Raw genomic sequence first — 26,634 nt, 5'->3', positions numbered from 1 at the left:
TTGCTCCAGTATCCTTGGGCTTCCCTGCTGGCTCAACTGGTAGAGAATTTGTTTTCAATGCAGGAGACCTGGGTTCAATCCCTGGGTTGGGAAGATCCCCTGGAGAGGGAATGGCTACCCACTCAAGTATTCTGGCCTGGAGAATTCCATGGACTATATAGTCCATGGGCTTGCAAAGAGTTGGATATGACTTAGGGACTTTAATCTTCACTTAAATAAAACAGATGTGTAAAATGACTAAAATCACATAATATTTTTTTCTTTGGCAAGCATCAAATACTTATACTATTAAAATAGAGGACAAAAAATAAATCAGCTAAAAATGACTAAATGATGGAGTTTTAGGGGTATTACTGTGAGGAGGAGCGAGAACAGTGAAAGGGAAGAGTTGATGGTGTTGGTGTCAGGCCATGTTGATAAACTTACTTGGCTCTGCAAAGGGAGCTCTATCTATGGGTATCAGCAAAAAGATAGGAATTCATAAAATTTCTAAATTGAAGGTTGGCTAAAAACTCAAAACCGTTAAATTAAGATTGAAAAGAAAGTTATACTGAAGATAAGGTTTTAGATAGGGACATCAAAAAAAGCTGAACCAAAACTTAATATGGTCCAACAAATGGTCAAAATGACTCGAAAGTTAATAAAACAACTCAAAGTCAAGAATAAATCTGCATTATCATAAAAGAAGTAATCTGAGCAATACCCAAGAGATTGTGAAGATTCACACTTTTATTGTAAAGTTAAAAATAAAATTAAATTAAAAAAAAAAAGAATGTTATATATATAAAAAAAAAAAAAATACCTGAAGAAAACTGGACAGCAACATGTAAATCATGTGTAAATCAATTTAAATCATGTAAATCAATGAAGTTAGAGCACTCCCTCACACAATATGCAAAAATAAACTCGAAATGGCTTGAAGACTTAAATATAATATGTGACAACATACACGTCCTAGATAGAACATAGGCAAACTATTCTCCGACATAAATCACAACAATATTTTCTTAGATCATTCTACCAAGGCAAAAGAAATAAAAACAAAAATAAACAAATGGAACCTAATCAAACTTATAACCTTTTGTATAGCAAAGGAAATCATAGACAAAGTGAAAAGACAACCTATGGGATTGGAGAAAATATTTGCAAATGGTGCTACTGATGATAGCTTAATTTCCAAAATAAATAAACTATTCATATCGCTCAATAGCAAACAAACAAACCAATCAAAAAATGGGCAGGAGAGTAAATAGTCATTTCTCCAAAGAAAACATACAGATGGCCAAGAGGCACATGAAAAGATGTTCAACATCACTAAGTGTTAGAGAAATGCAAATCAAAACTACAATGAGGTACCACTTCATACTTGTCAGGATGGCCATCATCAAAGAGTCTACAAATGATAAATGCTGGAGAAGGTGTGGAGAAAAGGGAATCCCCCGATACTGTTGATGGGAGTGTTAACCGGTGCAGTCACTGTTGAAAACAGTATGAAGTTTCCTTAAAAAACCAAAAATAGAGTTACCATATGATCCAGCATTCCCACTCTAGGGTATATATCCAGAAAATATAAAAACTTTAATTGGAAAAGATATATACACCCCAGCGTGCATAGTAGCACTGTTTACAAAATAGCCAAGACATGCAAGCAACCTAAGTGTCCATTAGGAAAGGAATAAATAAAGATAACATGGTAGATATACACATTGGAATATTACTCGGGCATAAAAAAGGAATGGAATATTGCCATTTGCAGCAGCATAGATGGATCCAGAGATTATCATACTAAGTAAAGTCAGTCTTACAGAGAAAAACAAGTATTATATGATATCACTTATATTTATGTGGAATATAAAAAAGTGATACAAATGAACTTATTTACAAAACAAACAGAACCTCAGACATAGAAAGCAAACTTATCATTACCAGAGGGGAAGGGTGTGAGTGAAAGTTGCTCAGTCGTATCCAACTCTTTGCAACCCCATGGACGATACAGTCCATAGAATTCTCCAGGCCAGAATACTGGAATGGGTAGCCTTTCTCTTCTCCAGGGGAACTTCCCAACCCAGGGATTGAACCCAGGTCTCCCACACTGCAGGAGGATCCTTTACCAGCTGAGCCACCAGAGAAGCCCAGGGAAGAGTGGAGAGGGGTGAATTAGGAGTTTGGGATTAACAGATATACACTACTATATAACAGATACACACTACTGCATAGTAAGCAATGACTTACTGTATAGCACAAGAAATTATATTCAATATCGTATAATAACCTACAAAGGAAAAGAACCTGAAAAATAATATGTATGTGTAGACATATATATGTAAGTATAGCTAAATCACTTTGCTGTAACACTTGAAACTAACACAATACTATAAATCAACCATGGTAGTACTCCAGTGCTTAGTCATGAGTAGGACATGCTTGCTCAGTCATATCCTACTCTGTGTGACCCACAGGACTGTAGCCCACCAGGCTCCTCTGACCATGAGGATTCTCCATGCAACAATACTGGAGTGGGCTGCTGTACATATCTGTATGTCTGCACTCCTCCAGGGGATCTTCCAGACCCAGGGATCGAACCTCCGTCTCTTACATCTACCTGTGTTGGCAATCAGGTTCTTTACCACTAGCGCCACCTGGGAAGCCACGAAATCAACCATCAGTTCAGTCACTCAGTCATGTCCGACTCTTTGTGACCCCATGGACTGTAGCACGCCAAGCTTCTCTGTCCATCACCAACTCCTGGAGCCTACTCAAACTCATGTCCATTGCATCAGTGATGCCATCCATCTCATCCTCTGTTGGCCCCTTCTCCTCCCACCTTCGATCTTTCCCAGCATCAGGGTCTTTTCTAATGAGTCAGTTTTTCGCATCAGGTAACCAAAGTATTGGAGTTTCAGCTTCAGCATCAGTCCTTCCAATGAATATTCAGGACTGATTTCCTTTAGGATTGACAGGTTGGATCTCCTTGCAGCCCAAGGGATGGACTCTCAAGAGTCTTCTCCCATTAAAAAATAGATAAATACCTAAGAAACACATAAAAATAAAAACTCAGCTTTCAGTAGAAACCCTTTGGGGAACACATGCACGCACACACACATGTATACACATATTTGGTGGGCATCAGTCCTGTCCTCTGAAAGCAAACAGTATATCTTTGGTTTAGTATTAGTCAGTGGGGACGGAGGTAGGAGGAGGGTTCAAGAAGGAGGGGACATATGTATACTTAATACCAATTCATGTTGATATATGGCAAAAATAATCACAATATTGTAAAGTAATCATCCTCTAATTAAAAAAAGAACTACAAAAAATGTACTGCAAAATCAATCATATTTTTAAATATTTCTATATCTTGTTTTTATATTTATAACTACAGTGAATATTTTCTGTGAGTACTAACTCCCAAATCATTGTTAAATAAAATGAAAACTAGTCACAAAGTGAATTTACAAGGTTAGTTATCAATGGACTATCATACTACACGAATGGTGTAATATTTTGGCAAATAGATGCAACAATACAACAAAATCAATTGTCTGTCTGTGACTTAATGCAACCTTGGTTGAAAAGAGTTAACCTCATGCATGATTCTCAGACACAGCAGGAATTATTACTTGATTTTAATTATTTCTCACAGAGAAATTCCTTACAAGGTTGTTGAAATTTTGACTAAACTTTTCTTTTTAATTACTTGTAAAATATATTCAAACACAAAACTTCAGTATGGAAGGCAACAGGAAGACTAAGCAAATGTAAACTAATGATCCCACATTATTTTAGGCAGCTCTAGAAAACTGTTTGGATCACAATAAGAAAAGTAGTAAAAGCTCATTTAAGTAATTTCATTATTTTTAGTATGAAAATGATTTTCAAACACAAATAAAACACATTTGCTATTTAATAACCACTCCATAACTCTTGCCTGGAAAATCCCATGGACGGAGGAGCCTGGAAGGCTGCAGTCCATGGGGTCGCTAAGAGTCAGACACGACTAAGCGACTTCACTTTCACTTTTCACTTTGATGCATTGGAGAAGGAAATGGCAACCCACTCCAGTGTTCTTGCCTGGAGAATCCCAGGGATGGGGGAGCCTGGTGGGCTGCCATCTATGGGGTCGCACAGAGTCGGACACGACTGAAATGACTTAGCAGCAGCAGCAGCAACCTATATAACCATTTCTTATATAATAAACTCTTACTAAACATAACATAAGTTTTTCCTTCATCGTTTTTTAAAAATAAATATTCTATCTTACAGAACATATTTTTGGAGTTGAGGAAGTTACAGGTTACATTAAATAATTAGTCCTGGTACATTTCAATAGACCACAAATGATTCAGAAATAAATCAGAAACAGCATGATGCATCATTAGATTACCACCAGCAGTTTATTAATTTATGTATAATTATCATGTGTACAAATTATTGTGAAGGAATTGACAAACTCAGTGTTGAAAACAACATATTATTCTCATACGATAAGACAAGAGAATTGGAACTCAAATATTTCTAAATGAGAAATCAGTTACAATTTGTTATCTCAAATTATGTGTCTTTCTACATTAAAAAATGAAGACTCTTCGATTAAGCACTTAGAAAAAATCATTAAAATAAGACATCACATACTTAAAATGAAGTCTGTGTCACTAAAGAACAAAAATATAACAATAATGTTTCATCTTTTTCAAAGGACTAAGGCTAGAATAGTAATATGTTTTCAAATGGTTACTGTTTTTCATATTCACACAGAGAAAAAGCACTCATCTTTCAGTTACTCTAAGAATCAGCCAAGACAAAATAATACAGTCAAAGCTGATCAAAAAACTAAGGGGAAAATGGAAGATGACTGCTCAACTTAGCCAAGAATACCTCACAAAAATCAGCAGTGAAGCTAAAATTTTCCAAATAAAGTTAAAAGGAATAGAAGCTTATCACCCTTTTTCTAAGCTAGATACACTTTCTGCAAAGCAGCATTTCAGGGTTTAGTACTGGATACAATTTGTACAATATTATGATCAATTCATCATGATATGATATTTCTTTTCCTACCTTCATTTACCTTCAATTCCCTCTTAAATAAGATTTCTAAATATTTCACTAAAACAGTTTTACTGGGTTTCTATTTTGCTTGGCTTCAATCCTATCTTTAACTGCTATTTATTTATTGCCTCCTGGGATCTGATTTTACAGTTACTCTGCACAATAACTCTTGCAGGTCTGAGAATTTTATCTTGGAAATCGGTTAAGCAGATCAGATTTCTAGGCACCTGACATACTACATGCCAGTGGAGGACCCTAGAAGGGGAGATACACTAATAGCAGCTAGCATTTGTTAAGCACTTCCTAAGTGCCAGGGACAGTAATCAGTACATTACATGCATAATCACCTCAACCCATGAAAGCAGTTATAATTATTAGGAAGATGAAAATAAACATCTGGTTCTTAGAATTGTGAGAATTCAAAGTGCCAATATTACATAAAGCGCCTAAAAGAAATCCTTATAACCAATTACAAACCTGGGTTGTATTAGTGTTAGTCACGATCGCTGTCACTTGCATTTTAAAGATGAAATACTTAAATCCCACAGAAGCTATCTAACTGTGCTTTGTTAACCTGCTTAAGCAACTGGATAGTTCAAAATTTCTGAACTACATGTACGCAGGCACCACAGTCTTAAACTTGTAGTTTCAACACAAACATGTTCCACTGCCTCTTGCAAACTCGAATCTCGGCATTTTTTTTACTTAAGAATTAAGGTATGATTCATAAGCTAAAGGTTATAATTAATTGCCAAGGGTTCGGTTCAGTTTAGTTGCTCAGTCGTGTCTGACTCTTTGTGATCCCGTGAACTGCAGCATGCCAGGCTTCCCTGTCCATCACCAACTCCTGAAGCTTGCTCAAACTCATTGTCAAGAACTCCACCTTTAAAAGGAAATTTAATAGACCTTTGATTCATCGAACCAGGTGAGATAAAGGGACAAAGCATCCTCTTCACTTCCCCCAGTCACTGTCCAAAAGCCAGATCACTCAGAAAACAGTGAAAAGAGGTGACCCAAGGGGTTATAATTACAACCTGTCAACAGAAACCAGACCCCTACAGCTTTAAAGAATGCCTCACTGTTGACCTGTTTTTTCTCACTTCAGAATCTCCTAGCCTTCCATATCATAAAAATACTAGATTGTAACATATTAATTAATATGTAATTTGTGTCCTCAGTTTTCACTACTTTTTACGTTATACAAGGCCCAAACTGCAGAGTGGGGGCATATGGAGAGACCAGAACCTTCATTACTCCTTATTTCTCTTCTCTCTCTGTCTGCCTCTGGTCTCTATCTCTCTTTCTGCCAATGTCTTTATTTCTATCTATCTATAGAAAGTTATTACAATTTTCTTTTAGTTTGTTGAATAAATGTTCACAGTTAAAAGATGCTAAAGCACACACACACAGAAATCTTCTAACAATCAGCAGGTTAGACATTTCTTATGGGACACATCTGTGTTCTCACATTCATTAGGAATAGCTAGCATCTTTAAAGCAACTATTTCTGATTAGCTACAAAATTAAAGTGTTAGCCCAAATAAGAAGAAGCAATGAGAACTTCCAGAGCAGCTGCCGATCTAAGACGGCAATATTCTCACATCTGTGTAATGTTGAAACAGCCATCCTTCATCTCTCAATTCCTCTGTGAATCTGCAGACACATCAGGTAATCAGAGTAACTGGTACAATTTAATAACACAGAGGACTATAAAATTTACAGTCTCTATCTGGAAACCACTACAAAATGTTGTTTAAAATTATTGTTGAGTGCTAGCTATTAAATGTTTAGGAAAACAGAGGTGGAATGGAAATAGGATTTTCTGGAGAATCATTTGGTAATGCTTTGCATGTTTACATCACAAAAAATGTTTGTTTTTAATTATAAGAAAATAAGACCTAGAAAACATATAGTTCTTTCATTTTCAAAGAAAATGATAGGCCTACATTTGGAAAATAAATAAACACTAGAATACAGTCATATCATGCTTTTTGTTTTTGTATTACCAGTTGCATCATTTCAAGGATGAGAAAACTGAGATCCAAAGAATTTAAAATGACATGCTACAGAATTTATTAAGGGTTTTACCATGACCATAATCCAATTCTCTCCTCTTAGTCCCATAATTTTTATAATACTGTAAGGGATGACTGATACTGTGTTTAATAATAAAATTTCCAAGTATTTCTATTTCTTTATAGCTTGGAGTCCCCTCCGTTAACTCCAAACTATTCCTCTCCCCAGAGGGAATCACCTTTAATTATGTATTAGTTCTAAAACAAAATGGTTAAATTCAAATGTCTTTACAGATCAAGGTAATTTAACAGAGAGTGATTGGTATCTGTGAAAATCTGGAGAGTAGAGACACACCAAAAGCAACTACATTTAAAAAAAAAATTAAAGCATATTTTGACCAAACAAACGGACCCAAAATATTTCAGACATTATCTAAATTATCTCACATACCACACTCCACGTTTCTCTATATTTTTATTAATATTATTATTCCTTCTCTTAGATTTTTTTTTTAATTTTAAGGAATGTAAAATTAACTTGCAGCAACTGTAGGTACCATCTCTTGACCCCTATTCTGTAATACGCTAATCTTCCAATTTCTGTCCTTTCCTTCTGTTTTCTCCAAGCATCATACCTACTTCCCAACCTCTTCCATCTGTATGTTTACTGTGGCAATGCCATTGCTAATATTTGCATTCTGTCTATAATTATGATTCTCTTCCACTTTTTAGCTAAAGATTGATACTGAAAATTGAAAATCAGTAAAAAAAAAAAGTTAAAAAAACACTTATATTTAAGTAATATAAAAATATTATTCATTTCAGTGCCAACTAGAGTTCTATGGTTACTTTCCTTTCTCGTATATATTTTGGTTCTTCTTGGATGGAGTTTACACTTCTTTTTTCATTTTTACACTATTTTTCTTTGTCTTCTCAAATATTTCTTGGACTTTAAAGGTTGCATAATATCCCCCTTTATCCTAGAGCCTCCCACCAGATAAAGCTTTCTACTTCTTTTACATTAACTCTATATCAGATTAAAGTAATATGAATCATTTGCCTTATAGGATTACTTCATAGCTTTTATGGTATATCTTTCTCTTTCTCTTAACTATACTTTGATGGGGGTCAACCTCAAGTAATTTTATAAGAAAGATTATATTTGAGGAAAGCATATTTAATCATTAGATGCCCGAAAATGTATTAATTCTACCCTTGCACTTGATTGATATTTTGAATGGATATTGGACATGGAATTTTGAGTTGCAAATCATCTTCCTTCATAAACTTGAGAATGATTCTATTAATTTTTAAAATAGTTCTAACTATATATTTTGTTTTCTTATAATCAGAACTCCAATTAGCAGGAAGTCATGCTTCAGGGAGATTTATAGTGATTCTTTTTACCTTTTTGTTCTTTTCCTTTGCATTGCTCAGGTTTTTTGTGTATTTGAATTAAAAATGTTCCCTTAAACTATTGATCTGAAAATCTTTAATTTCCAATAGTTTTTCTTGTTCATTTATTGTGTCTCTTCCCTATCATCTTCTTGTTTTATGAATGTAATATTTTCTAGAAACGCTTCAAAAATTTTACTTTTTGGTCTCCTTTATGATTTTTTAATTATCTGGTCCATGCAAGGTCATTTCATTGGTCACTGGTTTTCAGCTTTCTTAGTTTCATTTGTGTTGCAGTTTTTTACTAATATTTTTTCATAAAATACTTCTTAAATGTCTGGTGATACTTGGTTGATGCTTTCTATTTAACAATAAAGGAACAGAAATGGCTGAACCTTCTGTACTTAAGTGGGTCTTGCTGTTTAGAAGACTTTGCTTTTGGGTAAGCAAGGATTTGATTATTAGGCTTGAAGATCCCAAGTGTCAAAATAAAAGGGAATTTATTCCACAGTTGTAAGATGCTTTATCCTGAGTTGCCCCTCTTGTCTCTTAGCAGCTCATATAATTCCATTAGTCTATGTAAAGCGGGATAGTTAGGAGAGAAAGTGAAAAAAAAAAAAAAAAACTTGCTACAAGGATATTTGCATAGGAAGTAGAATTAGTGAAGAAAAGGCCAGCTATCCCATCAGACAGTAATGCATTTGCCTTTGATGCAGAAGACCTGAGTTTAATCCCTGGGTCGGGAAGATCCAGTGGAGAAGGGAATGGCTACCTACTCTAGTATTCTTGCCTGAAGAATTCCATGGACAGAGGCACCTGATGGGCTACAGTTCATGGGGTCACAAACAGCTGGACACAACTGAACCACTAATACTAGGATTTCCCAGGTGGCACTAGTGGTAAAGAACCTGCCTGCCAGTGCAGGAGACATAAGAGACACAGGTTCAATCCCTGAGTTGGGAAGATCCCCTGAAGGAGGGCATGGCAACCCGCTCCAGTATTCTTGCCTGGAGAATCCCATGGACAGAGGGGCCTGGCAGCCTGCAGTCCATGGGGTTGCACAGAGTCGGACACAACTGATGTGACTTAGCACGCATGCCCGCATTCCAGCTGATTACTTTGTTTCAGCCCTAGTCTCTCACTTAAGCCTTTTGGGGCTTACTCAGAACAAAGCAGCACCCTCTTCCCCACATCTTCAGCAGTTTTCCTCTGCCTGGCTTTACTTCATACACTTTGTAACAGTTTGATATCTTTTTAACTCCTTAATTTAATGCTTAAGTTAATGAGTTTTCAGGAGAAAGTTTAGATAAAGATATGTCTCCATCCTCCCTAGAGAAGTTGCCCCTAAAACACCTAAAATGAAGAAAAACCCAAGAACAAGCGTAATTCTTGTTATGCTTGTAAGAAGCCTAAAAATGACACTGTTGCATATCACCATACTCCTGATGACAGCAATGCTGTTCAGAATCATTCAAGTGAGGCTCTCCACAAAAATTAATGCAAACTGCACACCTCCACACATTTTAGGGTATGCAGGGTAAAAGTGGGACTCCTGATTTCATGTTCTGAGGGGTCATTTTTGTGGGCAACTGATTAACATTCTCAAACAAAAAGTGTATTGAAATTCAAAATTATTTAATGAAATAGTGGCAAATATCTTACATTCGTTGAAGTTATTTTTCCTCACAAAAGGAATGGAAATGATGCATACATGTTATTCTACTAGAATTAGAATTTTATACAGATAATAAGAATTTGTGCATTGTAGAAGCAAAATGGGCCTATTGTTGTCTGCAACAGCAAATGAAGTGTCTCATAACCAGCAATTCAATGTGTTAATTCAGCTGCACCATCCAATTACCTACAATTCATCTCAACATAGGACACAACAATAAAACTCAAAAAATCTGTGACAAAATGCCTGCTCTAGGTTTACCTAATAGGAAAAACATTATCCCAAAGTCAGAGAATAGAAGCCATGGAATATAAACTATAAAAGTTGTTCATCATAACCTATCGATTAATATCACAATGAATTTCTGACATGAAGTCAATAGTATAGAGTTAATAATAAAACATATATTGGAAATCTTATAAGGAAAATCGGACCAAGGAATGTGAGAACTGGATGGCAACTGAAATTGGCATCCCCTCAAGTATCATAGCATTCCCTTGGAGCCAGGGCTGCATACTGCCAACTGACCACAGGGCCCAGGCACACCATTCTAAAAGTAGACAAAGGTAATGAGATGCAAATTTAGCATCCCAAGCCTCCTGCTAAATGACCCAGATGCAAGAGCTAGAGCGTCTGTCTCTTACCTACTCAGGGACTAGATGATGAAATGAACAGAAGCTTTTTTATTTACATTTTTATAGAATCAAAAAAGAAAAAAAAAAAAAAAGCTAATAGATAAGTCCAGCCCTGCTCTATGAGGATGTATTAAGCCACAGAAGAAGGACAATTTAAAGTCAAGAGCATCATGAAGAAGGAAGAGAGGAGCCAGGAAAAAATACAGAAGAAAAAGCATATTGAGAAATTATGAAACAGTATTTATTTCAGAAGGAAAGACAGAGCTCCCCTGAAAATCTACAGGATATGAGTGAAATCTGAACCATGATTAGGCACAGGCTGGTTTCTAATATTTTTCAGGACAAGTGATGTATAGTCCCATTTGAGACTGAATTATCAAGAGAATCAAAGAAATATGAGCTTTGAGGATTCAGAAAAAGAGGTGGAATTTACCATGAGAGAAAGAGAGAAGACTGTAGAAGTGAGTTTTAAAATTCAGTCAGTAATCTCATACCTCTCACTTCACTTACAGAATCTGAAAACAGAATTGTTTTTAAGTGTAGATTTTTACGTTTTAAAATACCAGGCAGGTAGAATGACTCATTACTGGGGTATCTAATTTAAACAATTTATAACAATCTAATCAAGTACCCATTTAAAATAATATTTTTAAAACTGAAGAAAGCTCATTAAATACTACATAAGTTCTTTAAACAAGAATAGATAATAGAAAGTTGCTAAAAATCAACCAAATATCAGAAGGAGCACCTCCTCAAAGATAAATACATCAATTCTCTATAAATTAACAGTGATTACAAATGAGTATAGATACTCTATATTATATAAAGCTTTCACAAAACTTATTTAAGAAAAATATCAAGATTTTTCAGCAGGATTTCCCCAATCCTTTTTAAAATATTAATATTTCCTAGTGTAATCTAAATAATTTATGAACAGTAATTGCAGGACAATAAGGTATTTTTTATTTTAACTAAGGTAGATCTTAGTTATAGATTGAAATCTCTATATAGAAATCCCTCTTACAGGTTTTTTCCTTTTGTCTACATCTCTGTGTTAACTTCTTGCTCTTTTTTTTTTTTTTTTTGCTAGGGATGGTGGGGAGAGGGTGGGTGGGTCTGCACCGAAGAAAAGTCAAGAATAAATCTACTTGAAGAAAACTACTGTTTTTCCACATTTATTATCTTTCATAATTAAATTTCTTTATTAATCTGGTGCTATGACTTCTAAAGGGTAAACATGTTTTGTTTTTGACTTTGTTCATCAGATTTTCTTCCTTTACTTTTAAAGGCAAAAATTCTTCAAATAGGAAACAAAACACAGAAATCTGGGTTCCATTTTCATTTCTATTGCTTCAAGCTTTGTGACTTAAAGCAGACCATTAACTGTTTCATCAAAATAGCATAGTCCATGCTCCACCATTCAGCAACTTCCCCTGGGCAACTCACTTAACCTTTCTGTGTCTCAATTTCCTTGTCTATAAATGGAGATACTAATAAAACCTACTTTCAGGGGTTGTTATGATTAAATGAATTAATTAATATCTGTTAAGTATTCTGAATAATGTCCAGGACATAGTAACTTCTATATTTGTTTAATTGACTAAAAATTATTAAATCTGAAACGTGTTCTAGAAGTAGTTCGGTTGCTTGAAACCTTGTACATCAAACTTATCTAGAAAAATGTTTATAAAGATAGATCCCTATGTATCTATCCCAGGCAAATGAGAATATGTATCAGTGGAATCTGACAACCTATATTAAAACAAACAAACAAAACCTCTTGAGATAATTTCAGTTTCCAAACTGGTTTGCTGGCAATGACATTAAACAACGTCTCAAGTCAATTTAATTATATCCCACACAGTCCACCAGTGTCCACTTCCCCTTCCATGGCCACAACAGTCACTGTCCAAAGCAACTTGGGGTTTAATAGCATCAGTCAGTTTTACAAAAGCAGTTAGAAGTTTAGCTTTGGAATTTTCTTTCTTACCTAAAGCAAAACTGCTTTGTCCTCATCAAGGAAAATAAACATGCAAAAAAAAGGGATCAAATTGATCCCTAAAGACTGGGACATACTGGTTAAAGAGGATAGAATAAGTTCTTGAGACATGCTCCTTTTGTTTTTGCCCAGTATTCATTCTTTATCCAAGGACACAGATTGGCACTGTCTTAGTAATAATGATTTGTGGTTAACTACCACAAAAGATCAAATTGCCTCCAATTTTCTAATTTTTTCAAAAAAAAAAACTGAAGCAGTAAACTGAGGCTTAGGGTAACTGTTACCATCCTTCCTAGATACAAATCGTATTGCCCAGACTTGCAACTAGAAAGAGAAAGGAATAACTATAAGGACAAAGTCACAGATATCACACCCACGCTGGCCTGTGTTGCATGGGTGCTTGGGACCCACTGGGTAGCAGTATATTTGAGTGGTTCAGACTAAGGAGGGTTCCAATCGCAGGCTACAGAATGTGGTGAAATAAATTACCAGACTGTGATGAATTTTCTTCAGTCTTTGTTAAATTAGAAAAATAAATGCAATGTAGAAAGTACAGGAAGCTAAATTTATTCTACTTTAAGGACTATATTTTGTGATTTAGTTCTGCCATCTTATTGTTGTTACAATGTCCATTCTTTTATAAAATGACTGTGATATAAATAGACTTAAAAATTATTCTCATTGTGCAAAAAGAAAATGTCCACATGGAAGTTGACACTCATTTAAAAAAAAATTTATTAGTGAAAATGTCAGTTTGAGAACTCTTAGAGCACTGGCTTCAGAGATAGATATAACTGATGTGATCCCTGCCCCTAATATTAATACAGATCAGCTGTGTGATATTGCATATGTGCTTCCTCATTTATCAATAGGGATAGTAATACTACATATAATTCATAGTATTTTGAGGATAAACTATAGTACGAGCTGTTAGATGTTTACTTACTCACAATACAAGTCAAAGTATGTATCCAATAAATTTTAGTTATTTTATCACTTTGTAACTCTTCATCATTTTAACTCCCTCATCAATAAATCAAAATGGCTACAACCTTTACATATATTTGTTTCCAAGTATTTGTTCCCAATTTTGTTTTCATTAGCCTAATGGTGGTACTGCACAGGGGTCTTGATAGTCATATAAATCCCATCCTCTCTATCTGAAACTAATTATATAATAAAAATCTCAAAAGGAAATTAAATTGTTATGCTTCTGGTCTACAAGAAGATAATCCTCCTCCTATGTCAAAATTCATTTATAACAACAAAAAAAATGGCACTGAGCTTATAATAGCAAAGCAATTAATATTAGGCAAGAGACTAAGTTGACATTTGCTACAGTCTCTGAGGTATAATTTAGATGATTCTGAATGTGCAAGCTCTGTCTGAAATTCTCCTGTTTACAGTGGCTACTCAGCGCATGTATTGTTCACCAGAGTACCAACAACAGTTTAATCACACTCTTCTTATAATGTTCTACAAGATCTTAAACAAGATTTAAGTGACAATTCAATGTAGTTTAATGTACTAAATAGAATCCCAATTAATTCTACATCATGGTAGAAACCCTGGAATATCTTGGAGAGTTCCCATCTATCTTAATAGTAAGTACTTCTGGAAGAAAAAACAAAGAAGCGTGAATATTTATCTGGACAGTGTTTTACATCTTCTCACCTAAAAGCGGATCACAAATATGTTCCTGCGATGATGGTTACAGTCACCACTTCCCCTACATCCCTCTCAAGCCATGTTGGAAGGGTTAACCATTAAGATGGAACAATGTTTAACAACCAATATTTTGCATCTTGTTTCAGGTCAATTGTGGAGGATAATAATAACAAACATTAAAAGAGAACCTGATAGTTTATGAGATTTATAATTATTTGGATATTTGAATGAAGTTGGGTCCTCAGAGGAAAGTTAGATGCCAGCAATCTCTCAATAACCTATAGCAATAATTTTTAAAAATTAAGAATTTCAGCTTAAATAGGCCCTAAATATATTAAAGATAAATAAAATTGGAAAACTAATAGCTAAAAATGAATTTTAGCTACTGTATCTAAAAGGGACATTAGAACACATATTAATCACATAAATGTCTTTAGCCATTTGTAATAATTTCTTGATAACTATCTCAGACCAATTAAACATATTATTGTAAATATACTACCTTGAGAACATACACATAGGTCTAAATCTTAATCAAAAAGAAATAAATATCAAATAAATAAAATCTATTTTATTATACTTTGTTCCCAAAGATAATTGCTTATAATGCCCCAAACGATGACCAACTACTAGTAAATTCATGTGTATATTCATTTTCACAAATTTCTGTGAATTTTCTAAGTACTAAATTTCACAATGGGAAGCTGGACTCTTCAAAAATATGTATGTCTGTAACTGAATGGCAGAAAAATTTAACCAAACAATGTGCTTTAATATATAAATTGTAAATATTAGTCTAAAATGTTAAAATGACTTAAAATGTTAAAATGGTTTATCAAAGCAGACAGTATAGGATCTTTAAATGTGATTTATGTATTCAGATATATGCTTAGTGTGTCTGTAGTGCAGCATAGGAAATATTATGAAATATCATCAAGTAGACTGTCAGACTCAGTATATATATATACAGTATGCTATGCTAAGTCGCTTCAGTCGTGTCCAACTCTGTGTGACCCCACAGACAGCAGTCCACCAAGCTCTCCCATCCCTGGGATTCTCCAGGCAAGAACACTGGAGTGGGTTGCCATTTCCTTCTCCAATGCATGAAAGTGAAAAGTGAAAGTGAAGTCGCTCAGTTGTGCCTGACTCTTAGCGACCCCATGGACTGCAGCCTACCAGGCTCCTCCGTCCATGGGATTTTCCAGGCAAGAGTACTGGAGTGGGGTGCCATTGCCTTCTCCGATATATATATATTATATTATATATAATATAATATATATATATAATTTAAAAATAGCAAAGGCATAGTGAAGGTGGAAATTCTGATATTGGTTGAGATACATTCTGATCTCTAATGATAAGAATATTGAGACACATTTAACTTTTTAACAACGTACATTACTTTCAGGTTAAAGTTATATGAGTGGAATACAATGTTTCTATTTTTTCAACTTGAGTTTAAGAAGTGGTAGTTGTAGCACTTCTTTTATATATATATATAGAGAGAGAGAGAAGGCAATGGCACCCTACTCCAGTACTCTTGCCTGGAAAATCCCATGGATGGAGGAGCCTGGTGGGCTGCAGTCCATGGGGTCGCTAAGAGTCAGGCACAACTGAGCGACTTCACTTTCATTTTTCACTTTCGTGCATTGGAGAAGGAAATGGCAGCCCACTCCAGTGCTCTTGCCTGGAGAATCCCAGGGACCGGGGAGCCTGGTGAGCTGCCGTCTTTGGGGTCGCACAGAGTCGGACAGGACTGAAGCGACTTAGCAGCAGCAGCATATACATATATATGTATATATATATAAGTCTTGATTTGATGTTCCACATATGTTTACTCTGATGACAGGAAGGATTAAAAAACAAAGGACAGTTAAAATTCTTGGATAATTAGGCATATGGTCACTCAGACTCCAAAGTAGTGATCCTGCTAGATCTCATTAGATTTAAGAGGGCTACATGTTTTTCCTACTGATATCAACACAAGCCCCAAGAGGCAATGTATTAAAAGTCACAATCAAGAACTTGTTGCTTATTGCAGGAGCTGCATCTTGAAAATAGGATGCTTAATAAAGCAAATTAAAGGACAAAACTATAGGATCTGCTCATTTTCATAAAGCACAAAAACACTTATCAGAGACATGTAGCATTGTTATTTATTTCACATGGCAGGACTTTATTCATACTTTACTCTCAATCATCTTCTATAATTTTCTTTTTATTCAGAAATATCAATATCTTCTTCATTTTCCTAACCAGAAAGAATAAAAGTATCCATTTATTCCTTGTTCGCACCCTCTTCCTAAAACGCCAAAATTTTTAAAAAGTTACAAAATCTCTATTAGATGGAAATGTTCTTGTACAACTACCACTTCTTAGAATCAAGTTGGCAAAATGGAAACACTGTATTTCCCTCTGACATAACTTAAACCTGAAAGTAATGTACATCTTTAAAAAGTTAAATATGTCTCAATATTCTTAAGAGATCAGAATGTATCTCAACCAATATTAGAATTTCCATCTTTACTATGTCTTTGCTATTTTTAAATATGAAAAACTGGATAGAGTAGGAGCTGATTTATAAGTAATGTTTTAAAAGCAAAATTGCCTTGAACACGCTCCAGAACAATATTCATGGTAAATCCTCAACTATTTTAAGAGGTGACTGTCATAGCATCGTGAAAACAATACAGCAGCACAGGGATTCCTACTAGAAACTTGTATCAGGAGGCATTACATTTCCAGGTACTTTGCAAATTCTCATACACATGTAGTATCACACTCTCACATACATTTCAAGCAATAAAGGAACCTATAAATTATTTAGTGATTGAGTTTGCAGATTAATTTATGGGCCCCAAATATTTTAAGCTGATACATCTGTTCTTTACATTAAAAAAAGAGAACTTTTCACATGTGAAAACCACCGGAAAGTATTCACTCACAAATGTCATGCTCTAGTTTACTTTTAGGTAAGAAGGCTGAGAGATGCCACCATCAGAGCCTCTAAACTCATTTCCTCAATTCTGCACTGACTATTAAAGAACATCAGCCAAGTTAAAGACTTGCACAGAAGGTCAAATTCAAGCAGCGAATGGGTTAAGGACACAGAGGACTCATGTTTCACCTTCTGCTAGTCCTCAATTCCCATTCATAAAAGACTAAGTGAAACAAACAAACAAGAGGTAGAATTCAACTTCTTGTATGTAGACATTCACATAGCTAGGTGACTTCAAAGCCTATGATTAGCTCCATGCTAATCAATCAACCAGTAAGTTTCTGGGAAGCATTTACTAGTTTTCCTACACTGAGCTAGGGTCTGAATATCTGAGACAGCACCTGGCCCCACTCTGGACACTGGGATCCAGAATTAATCTATACCAGAAGCACTTTGTTTCCTTTGGAAAACCTTTCTTTTCTTCTTCCCAAAACTGCTTAGTGCCTCTACTTAAGCAATCAGCTTAAGCCCTAGAATGGGATGAGCATCACAGAAATGGTGAATGAAAAGCATTTATTTAAACAAGGAGGAGAAGCCAGGGAAAATTCTCAGTGGAGTTGAATGTGGGCAGGGGCATAAGGAAGACATGTGAAATCCTGGTTTGCACTGAACGATGCAGAAAAATGGCATGTTTTCTTATGTTGAAAGCCTGCTTTAGGCTATGAAAATTCTCCAAATCTATCCACCTCTTAAGGACTCAAATGATGTTTCAATATTGAGGTTCTAATTCTGCAGGAGAGGAGTTTGTTGAGATCAGGGCAAAAGAAAGATTACTACTGCAACAAAAAAGTCAAGATGAAGAAAAGGAAAGGATAGGTGAAGGTAAGGAGAACGACCTGAGAAGGGGAGAGATCAAAAGTAAGTCACCAATAGGTTCACCTTACTTTTCAATATTCTCAAACCAGCAGGTTTCTCTAACACTAGAGGGCACGAACGCAAACACACACACACACACACACACACACACACACACACACACACACTGAGGCGGGGGGAGCAACCTTGAGCAAAAGCAGTCTTCATATAAAGCTGAAGATCCGGGGCCCCAAAGATACTCGAAATTTCAAGGGGCTGGGGCAGTCAGTGTCTTTAACCCTGCAAATAAAATCTCTATGATGCATTTCAGGGAAGAGTGACGGCTCTCTCTCCCAAAGAAACCGCTCACGGATTGAGTGTTACGACAGTTGAAGGCAGGCAGTCCCCAGTGCTCCTCAGACAGCAACACCTTTGCCTCAGGAAAGCTTCCACCCTTTCCAGGTTAGATGTCCCTGGATCCCGAAGCTTCTGTATTCATCTGCCCACTGTCTCCTCCCGTGGCTGCCTGTAAAGAGTGGAGATGTAGACTCTCCACCTGGAAATTCAACTGATTCTAGGCAAAGAACGGAGTAAGAGGAGGGGCACCCGCAGCTAACGCTGTCCAAACAGCAGCCTTCGTGAGCCCGGGTTCTCAGCAGCGCAGAGCCCTCGGACCCGGGGCGGGGAGGCGGCCCTTGCGACTCTCATTCAGTCCCCTCACGACAGCCCAGACAAGAGCACTCCGCTTCCATCCCCAAGTCTCCTCCGGCTCTGAGAAAGGAGGTCTCTGTACCTGGAGGTGCCCAGGAGGGCCGGGGTGTTCTCCCCTGGACAAGGAGTCTCGGAATATGGGAGCTGGTGGTGTTCGGGGGGACCAGGCAGGAGAGATGAGAGGAGAGAGGCAGAGAGAGGAAAAAAAAAAAAAAAAACATAAAAAAATAAGGTAAGACGGAGAGAAAGCGGAAAAGATAAAGTAACGGAGACGCGGGAACATCCCAAGAAAAACAGGGGGAAAGAGAATGAGAGAGAGAGACAAACCCGGAGCGGATGCGGTAAGCCAGATCAAGAATTAGAGAAAGAAACTGACTCAGACACGGGCAAGTAGAGACTAAGACGCAAAGGAAGGCAGAAATATAGAGGAAGGCAACCGTCGAGGACGACACCCGAGACCCAGCGCGTCGCCGGTGTTGAAAGCCCGGTGTAGAAGCGTCAGAGCACCGCAGCGCCACACCGCCCGCAGCTGGTGGGAGAAAGTTGCTGGGGCTGGAAGGCCATGTCCCCCCGGGGCTGAGCGCCAGTGAAGCGCAGAGGGTGGCCAGCGCCCCCCAGCTTGGCCGGGGAGCAGAGAGAGCAGGGTAGGGGGCGGGCAGCGGTAGAAAGTTCCGCGCCTGGCGGTCTTTCCTCCGCACTTGCAGCGGCGAGCAAGCGCGCTTCGAGAGCCCGAGAGGCCGGTGTACCGGGTTCGCCGGCGCCCCTTTCCTGGGACTGGTTCGGAGCTGTCGGCTCCGTGCGCTGCCACCCGCTGCGGGACTTAGAGGCGCCCACCCAGGCACTCGGGCCACCCAAAGAGGACTGTTCCCAGACAATCAGAGGGGAAGCAAGAGAGAGAGAGAGAGAGACGGAGACCTGCTGTCGTGGCCAGGGATCCCGCGAAGAGGGAACGGCGGTCCACGCACGGAATTCAGCCTCCGACCCAACCCGGCAGGTGCCGGCCGGCTGCGAGGTGTGGGGCACACCGATCCCGTGCTCACCTGGAACCCGCGCCGGCCCGCGAGCGCCGCGCGCAGTCCCACTTCCCGCCCGCGCCTCTCTGCTCACACTTCCCCGGGAGAAGAGCGAGCCGGCTCCGGCCTCGGCCAGCCCTGGAGAGGCGCCCTCATAGCGCAGCGGCGGGCTGGAGGGCTCCTCGAGAGCGGGCGCCAAGGCCAAGGAGCCGCAAGAGACCGAGCGAGGGCTCCTAACACATTGTCACCTCGGCAGAGCCGCCGCCACCGCCTGGTCACTTCGCCCCCGGCCCCCGCCCCCCTCCCACCCCGGCCCGCTGCCTCTCAGCCCCTCCTCCTTGCGCGGGCCCTCCTCCTCCTCCCGTAGCCCCAGCCTGGAGGCCTCTCACTGGGCTAGTATAATTTACGTAACCAGCACCCCGAACCCTCCTCCCTCCCGGCTCCCGCTCCTCCCCGGGCTGGGGCGGTGCGCACAGAGCGCGCTCCAGCTGCTCCTGGAGCTGCCGCTCCTGCGATGTGCACAAGTCCCGCGATACTTGGCAGTCACGGCCCCCAAGAGCAACCGAGGGGTCGGGTCCTTTCCCCCCAGAGCGCCCCGCGATCCCTGGCCGGCCTGGGGTCCCACTGTGCGAAAACAGGCTGTGTACACTGTGTTAGCCCAGAGCACCGGATAACCTTCTAGAGGGGTGCTGGGGTGCAGACTGTCCTCGGGAAAGCTCCAGCAACCCCACCCCAGCTGTCGGCTCTCCATTGGAGATAAGCTGCAGGGAACTTGAGGTTTAGGCTCCCTGAATTAGAAAGGACAGACAAGAGTTTGGCCTCTTGTCCATTACAGTTCGTTTACCCTGGCAGGATCCTAGTGTTCTGGCTAGAGACAGCTGCTGCCACCGAAATCATTGTAAGAGACCTGGAAATGCAAAAGGCTTCCTTGTGCTCTTAAATTTTTCAGGGAGCGGTAAAGAAAAAAGCAAGGCTCTGAATTCCTTTCTTAGTCAAGAAGATAGGGTCTCTAACAGCAAAAACACATACACTGAAGCACCTGAATGTCTGCATTTCAGTGTAAAGCTAATGTGTAGTGTCGTAGAAAGTCCATGAGACTGAGTGAATTAAATTATCTGTAAGGGTTTTAGAATAGTGCATGGAAAGAGGCACGAACTTAAGACTCAGATATTATTAGCATCTGAAGACTTGGGACCTAACCCCCTCTGCCATGTGGGAGGGACTCTTCTGGGAAATTGGGATTGCTGAGTTCAGGTTTATGTTTTGCCATTTATTCACTGTTGACCCCTGGTTAGTTAGGGTTTTTAATACCGTTTCAGTTTTCTTAATTTTAAGAGGGATAATGTAGGCCACCTCATGTTATCTTAGCTCCCTCTTCTTAGCTTATACGGGAAAACTAGAGGAGGATATAAGAGTTACTCCAAAAATATTGAGTCATGTTGCATAAATGTCTATTATTAATTATAATCTAGGGTATCAGTGACATTCTTGATTATATCCACGAAAGGCAAATTTTAGAGGCATTATCTTTATATCTTTTCATGAATCAATGATTACCTAAATTGGTATGATAATAACTATATTTAATTTTCCCTCCTACACTGTCCACCCTGGGCAGCACTTCCACCCTCATCAATTAGTGTTTCTGTCCTGTGTGAGGACACAGGGTGCCACTCTTAACACCAAGGACACTGGTCTTTTTCTCTATTGCTTGCTTTTGTCAGTTCTGTTATCACGTCATTCACATATCCATGGCATATTGAGAAAAGTTATGGACCACCAGGTAAAAGGTTAAGCTTCTAAGGCTGACACAGCCACTTATTTGTCATATGTGCTTGCAAAACACATAAGCCCCAGTTCTTACATTCTTCGTCTCTAAAAAAGGTAGCAACACCATTTTGCAACCTTTGTAGTAATATTTAACCAGGACGAGAATCATAAAACTAGTAGTTAAAAGTTATACATGTATTCAGTTATGTATGTACTATCAAAATATCTCCCTGAGAATTATGTTTTGATGTTTATCACAGCATCCTCAAACTTAGCAGTTTAAAACAATAAACATCTATAAACTCTCAAGGTTATGTGAGTTGTCAGGGTGGTTTCTGCTCTGGCAGGCTCAATTTGGACTGGCTGGTCAATAATGGCCTCGCTCACTTGTCTGCTGGTTGGCAAGCTAATTGGAGGCAGGACTCAGCTGGGATGGATCATCTTTGTTTAAGATGTTTGTCTGTCTTTGTTTGTCTGTCATCCTTCAACAGGCTAGTCCTGTATCCTTGAGTACCGGTGGTTGCTGGATTCTGAAAAGCAACAATGGAGTGTAGACTCCAATGTAGAGTACTTTCCAAAGTTCTGCTAAAACACAGAACGAAGCTACGTGGCCATGCCCAGATTCAAAGGATGAAATAGCATACTCCATGTCCTTGATGGGAGACACTGCAAAACCGTATTGCAAAGAAGAATGCACGCTCGAGGAGGAAGAAGCACATAAGGCCATTTTTGTAATCTTCAGATTCTTCTTAATGACAAGGGAATTTTAAAAGTCCTTATAGTGAATAAATCTGATAGTTATCATCTTAACCAAGTGATCAAGATTAACATCACCAATAATGGGATCAGGTGACATCATGTGCTTCATGCTGTGATGAACTAAGAAGTACACAATAGAACTTATTATTAATAGTATTCCAGAACAAAAAATAAAAGCATAATCAAGTATAATCAAAAGGAAGCAAAAGACAAACCTACACTGAGAGAAACCACAAAATACGCGTACTTTTCAAATATATCACTGTGATGAAAGTCAAAAAAAAAAAAAAAAAAGACTTAAGAACTGGTCCAGACTAAAGGATATTAAAGAGACACAATGACTAAATGCAACATATACTAAGTGAAAACTAAATGCAACATATATTAAGTGAAAACACAACTGGAAAAAAACACATAACTATAAGGACATTGGGACAATAGGCAAAATATGAATAAACTCTAAAATACCTCATCTCTAGGTTTTTATCTATGTTTAATTACAACTGATTTTATATCAACATTAAACATCTTGGTTTTGATAATTTTGCTGTGATTGCTATCATGAACTATTCTGGAGTAAAAAGGGCGTAGTGGCTGCAATTTGTTCAGAATGATTCAGAAACACCTACAGAAAAAAAATTATTTTAACAGTTAAATTTGGTGAAAGAATATAAGGAAATTCTACTTTTTAGTTTTTATGGTTAGTCTGTTTTTACTCTTTCGTTCCATTTTCCACAGCAGCTGCACCATTTCACATTCCCAACAATACACAAGGATTTTGATTTCTCCACATTCTTGCCAACATTTGCTGTTTTCTTTTCCTTTTCCTTCCTCCTTCCCTTCTCTTTTTCTTCCTTTCTTTTTCTTTTCTTTCAAATGGAAGGAAAAACAAAAGGGTTAGATACAACAATTAATGTGAATGAGTATTAAATATAGTAAAAATTATACTGTACTTTTTTCAAATAATAAACTAGAAGCATAATTAATCCGGAATTATTGCAAGTATTTATTTAGATAAATGGGATGACCAACACTGCACAATTAATTAGTTATAAGGCATAAAGTGACTAGATGGAGAATATAATAAAAGACATGAATATGAGTTTGTCAGGTATAATTGCCCATCCTGTAGTTACAAAAAAGATATATATATATATATATATATATATATATATATATAAAATTGGGCTTCCCAGGTGGCACTAGCAAAGAATCTGTCTGCCAGTGCAGAAGACACAAGAGACTCAGGTTCAATCCCTGAGTCAGGAAGATCCTCTGGAGTAGAAAGTGACAACCCACTCCACTATCCTTGCCTGGAAAATTCCATGGACTGAGGAGCCTGACAGGCAACAGTCCATAGGGCTGCAAAGAGTCAGGACTGAGTGACTGAACAGACAAATGTATTAAATTAAATTAAATTAATTTAATAAATTGACAGGTTTGGACAAATTATTAGCAGTGAAGAAGAGGGGGAAATGTGTTATATAACTTAGAGAGTTAAGATTGGATGAGTAGGAGAAAGGTGATGCCCAATAGTTTCTCTGTTAAGAGAAACAGAAAGTAAGAATTTTATTTTTTAAAGTGAAAATCTAATAATACATCTTTTTAGTTAAAATACTTCAGTGGCTTCTTATTGTTTTTAGTAAATAGTCTAAAATTCCTAACATGACCTACAAGACATTTATAATCTGATCCCTAGTTATCTCCTTATTACCTACAACGAGCTAAACACTGGGGTAGGCACTGAAGATAAAGAATAAAGACAGCCCCATTGAACTTAGAGTCTAATCCTCCACCCAGTGAATATGTGTAGAATACTTACATCGTGCAACGTGATTTACAACAGTGAGCAAAAAGACAATGACTGCTTTCACGAATGCCACATTTTGTTGTGCTATATTCTAAACAAATAAGTATGTAATTCTGTCAGGAGGTAACAAATTCTAAGAAAACTGAAACAAGCTAAGAGCTGAGCTTTCAAACTAGTTTGCCACAAATCATTTATACATGTCACATAATATATTGATCACCTTACCCATCAGGAATGACCAAGTACAGTGGCCTCAGATTGCCAGAGTCCATAGCTAGGCAGCCTCTGATCATAAGAGACTTGTTCAGGCCTCTATGGAGAATGGCCTAAGCAAGTGTTATGTGAGTGTGTGTCCAATTCTTCCTGTGGCATACATAAACAGGTATCTACTTCTGGACATCTGCTATAACATTCAGTTGCAGACAACTGACAAGGGCTCATGGAATAGTTTGAAGATTTTTTTTTTTTTCAGGAGCAAAAGAATATCATATGATGAAGGAACATCACATTCACCATTGTAGATCGGATGCAAGGAGGTTGGGAGGAACTTCTAGTGAGCATATTTCCAATTAATGATCTAAAGTTCCAGTTAATGACCCAAAGTTTCAGCATAAATATCAGATAATCCTATTCTGTATGCTGCTAATTTGCTATTTTTGTGGTAGCTATGTCAGCTGCAGATTGGCTATTCTAATAATACTTGGGCATTCTTCAAATTCCAGCTTTATAATTTTTATTTTTTCTGATAAATATTTTGAATATATTTGAAATCCATTTATATACATAAAAATTTAAAATCACAACTTTAATGAAAGAAAAGTAGTGCTGATGCTTTTAAAATAGCAATTTAACTGATATAAATGTTTAGTCATAAAAGTAAATGTTTAAAATATTTTCACCTACTTATGCAAACAAGTTTTCTCACCTTTGGTGTTGACCAACTATTATATCATCATTGAAAATGTCATGATCAGGAAATTTTATACCTATTTCAAGTATAGAATCAATTAATATAAAGGTGAGTTCATGGAAGCAATATCTCATTAAAATATTTTTGAAGATTTTATTGGAAAGAAACAATTTTGTAGGTCTTATCTTTTTTTCACATATTATTTTTATATAATAATTTAATAGTGTGAATAAAATTCAATCAACTTTTGGCCAAGCTCCATATTAATACACTAATATTTGCTCTATTTATCTCATGATCCATAAAGCCCTGTGTCCTTCTTAGCACCTGACAGTTGCAAACTTACAGTTTTCCATATTTGTGTGATTAATGCCTGTTTTCTCCAATATAATATGGGATACACCAGCTCACAGTTTAAGTTTATAAGGTGGCAGTGGGGGTGGAGGGAGTTATTGTAACTTCACTCCAAGTGAGGTGCCTGTTGTACAGAAAACTTTTTCTGTTAATGAATAAATCAATCCAACCACCTCTTAATCAACAGCTATGCCTTTTCTATAAACTTTTATCTTTTTTATCTTCCCTTTCCTCACTACTTTTTCCCTCCTTGTTTTGAATTCTTGATTGGGCAGTAACCATTCGTGCCAAAAAATTAGGGAAAAAATTAGAAGAAATTTTTAGCCCACGAAAATCTTTCAGCACCATGGAGAGCGGCAAATGAGTCTCTCACAATCAACTTTGTGGTCACTCTAGTCTGACTATGCTACTATTTAACATAAATTGACAAGAATACATAAATAGATAGTAAGTAGGACATGTGGCAAAGACTAACTAAGCCACTATTAAGAATTCCTAAAAAGAGATAAATAAATAGATAAAAAGCAGATCAATGTGGAAAAGCACTGGCATTCACTTAAGGGAATATGGGTTTGCTATCATTTAACCTCTCTGTTTCTCTGTTAAATCCAAAGGCAAATATAAAGTAAAATGTTAAGTACCATCAAAGAGCTTGAAACGATTACATATCCATAACCTCAAGAGTTTTTCACCTCCATATACCATATGGACATAACACTTCTTAGAAGATAAATTACTGAAAAGCAGGAATTGTATCACTGCTTCCCAGGATTGAGTACAGTGCCTGGCACATAACAAGCATTAGCACATATTCATTAAATACATGTACTAAGTTACATTATCTTGTCAATAATATTTCACTTGCTAATTAAAGGTCAGGAAAAATACATTATATTGACAAAATTATTTTCACATCTAAGAATCTAATAGTCACTTTAGCCAACTTATTTTTAGTCAAAATTTAAAACTTAGAGAAACAGAGTTTTTTTTTTAAAAACAGACTAATCACTTCACGGGAAATAGATGGGGAAACAGTGGAAACAGTGTCAGACTTTATTTGGGGGGGCTCCAAAATCACTGC

General features: G+C 37.5%; 1 protein-coding gene across 2 annotated transcripts in view; it reads right to left on the bottom strand.

Annotated features, from left to right (window-relative positions):
- The window catches only part of GALNT13 (polypeptide N-acetylgalactosaminyltransferase 13), a 672,291-nt gene extending 652,081 nt beyond the window's left edge, over positions 1-20,210 (bottom strand). Inside the window, exon 1 of one of the 2 annotated variants that reach the window (XM_005896463.2) lies at positions 19,853-20,210. The gene's annotated coding sequence lies outside the window, so the exon portion shown is untranslated. The remainder of the gene's footprint in view (positions 1-19,852) is intronic. The other variant, XM_070380823.1, reaches the window with a different exon arrangement.
- Between the last annotated feature and the right edge of the window lie 6,424 nt (positions 20,211-26,634).

Source organism: Bos mutus, chromosome 2 (genome assembly GCF_027580195.1).
Source record: "Bos mutus isolate GX-2022 chromosome 2, NWIPB_WYAK_1.1, whole genome shotgun sequence".
NCBI lineage: Eukaryota > Metazoa > Chordata > Mammalia > Artiodactyla > Bovidae > Bos > Bos mutus.
The sequence above is the reverse complement of the archived record's forward strand: the minus strand, read 5'-3'. Positions and strand labels throughout refer to the sequence as shown.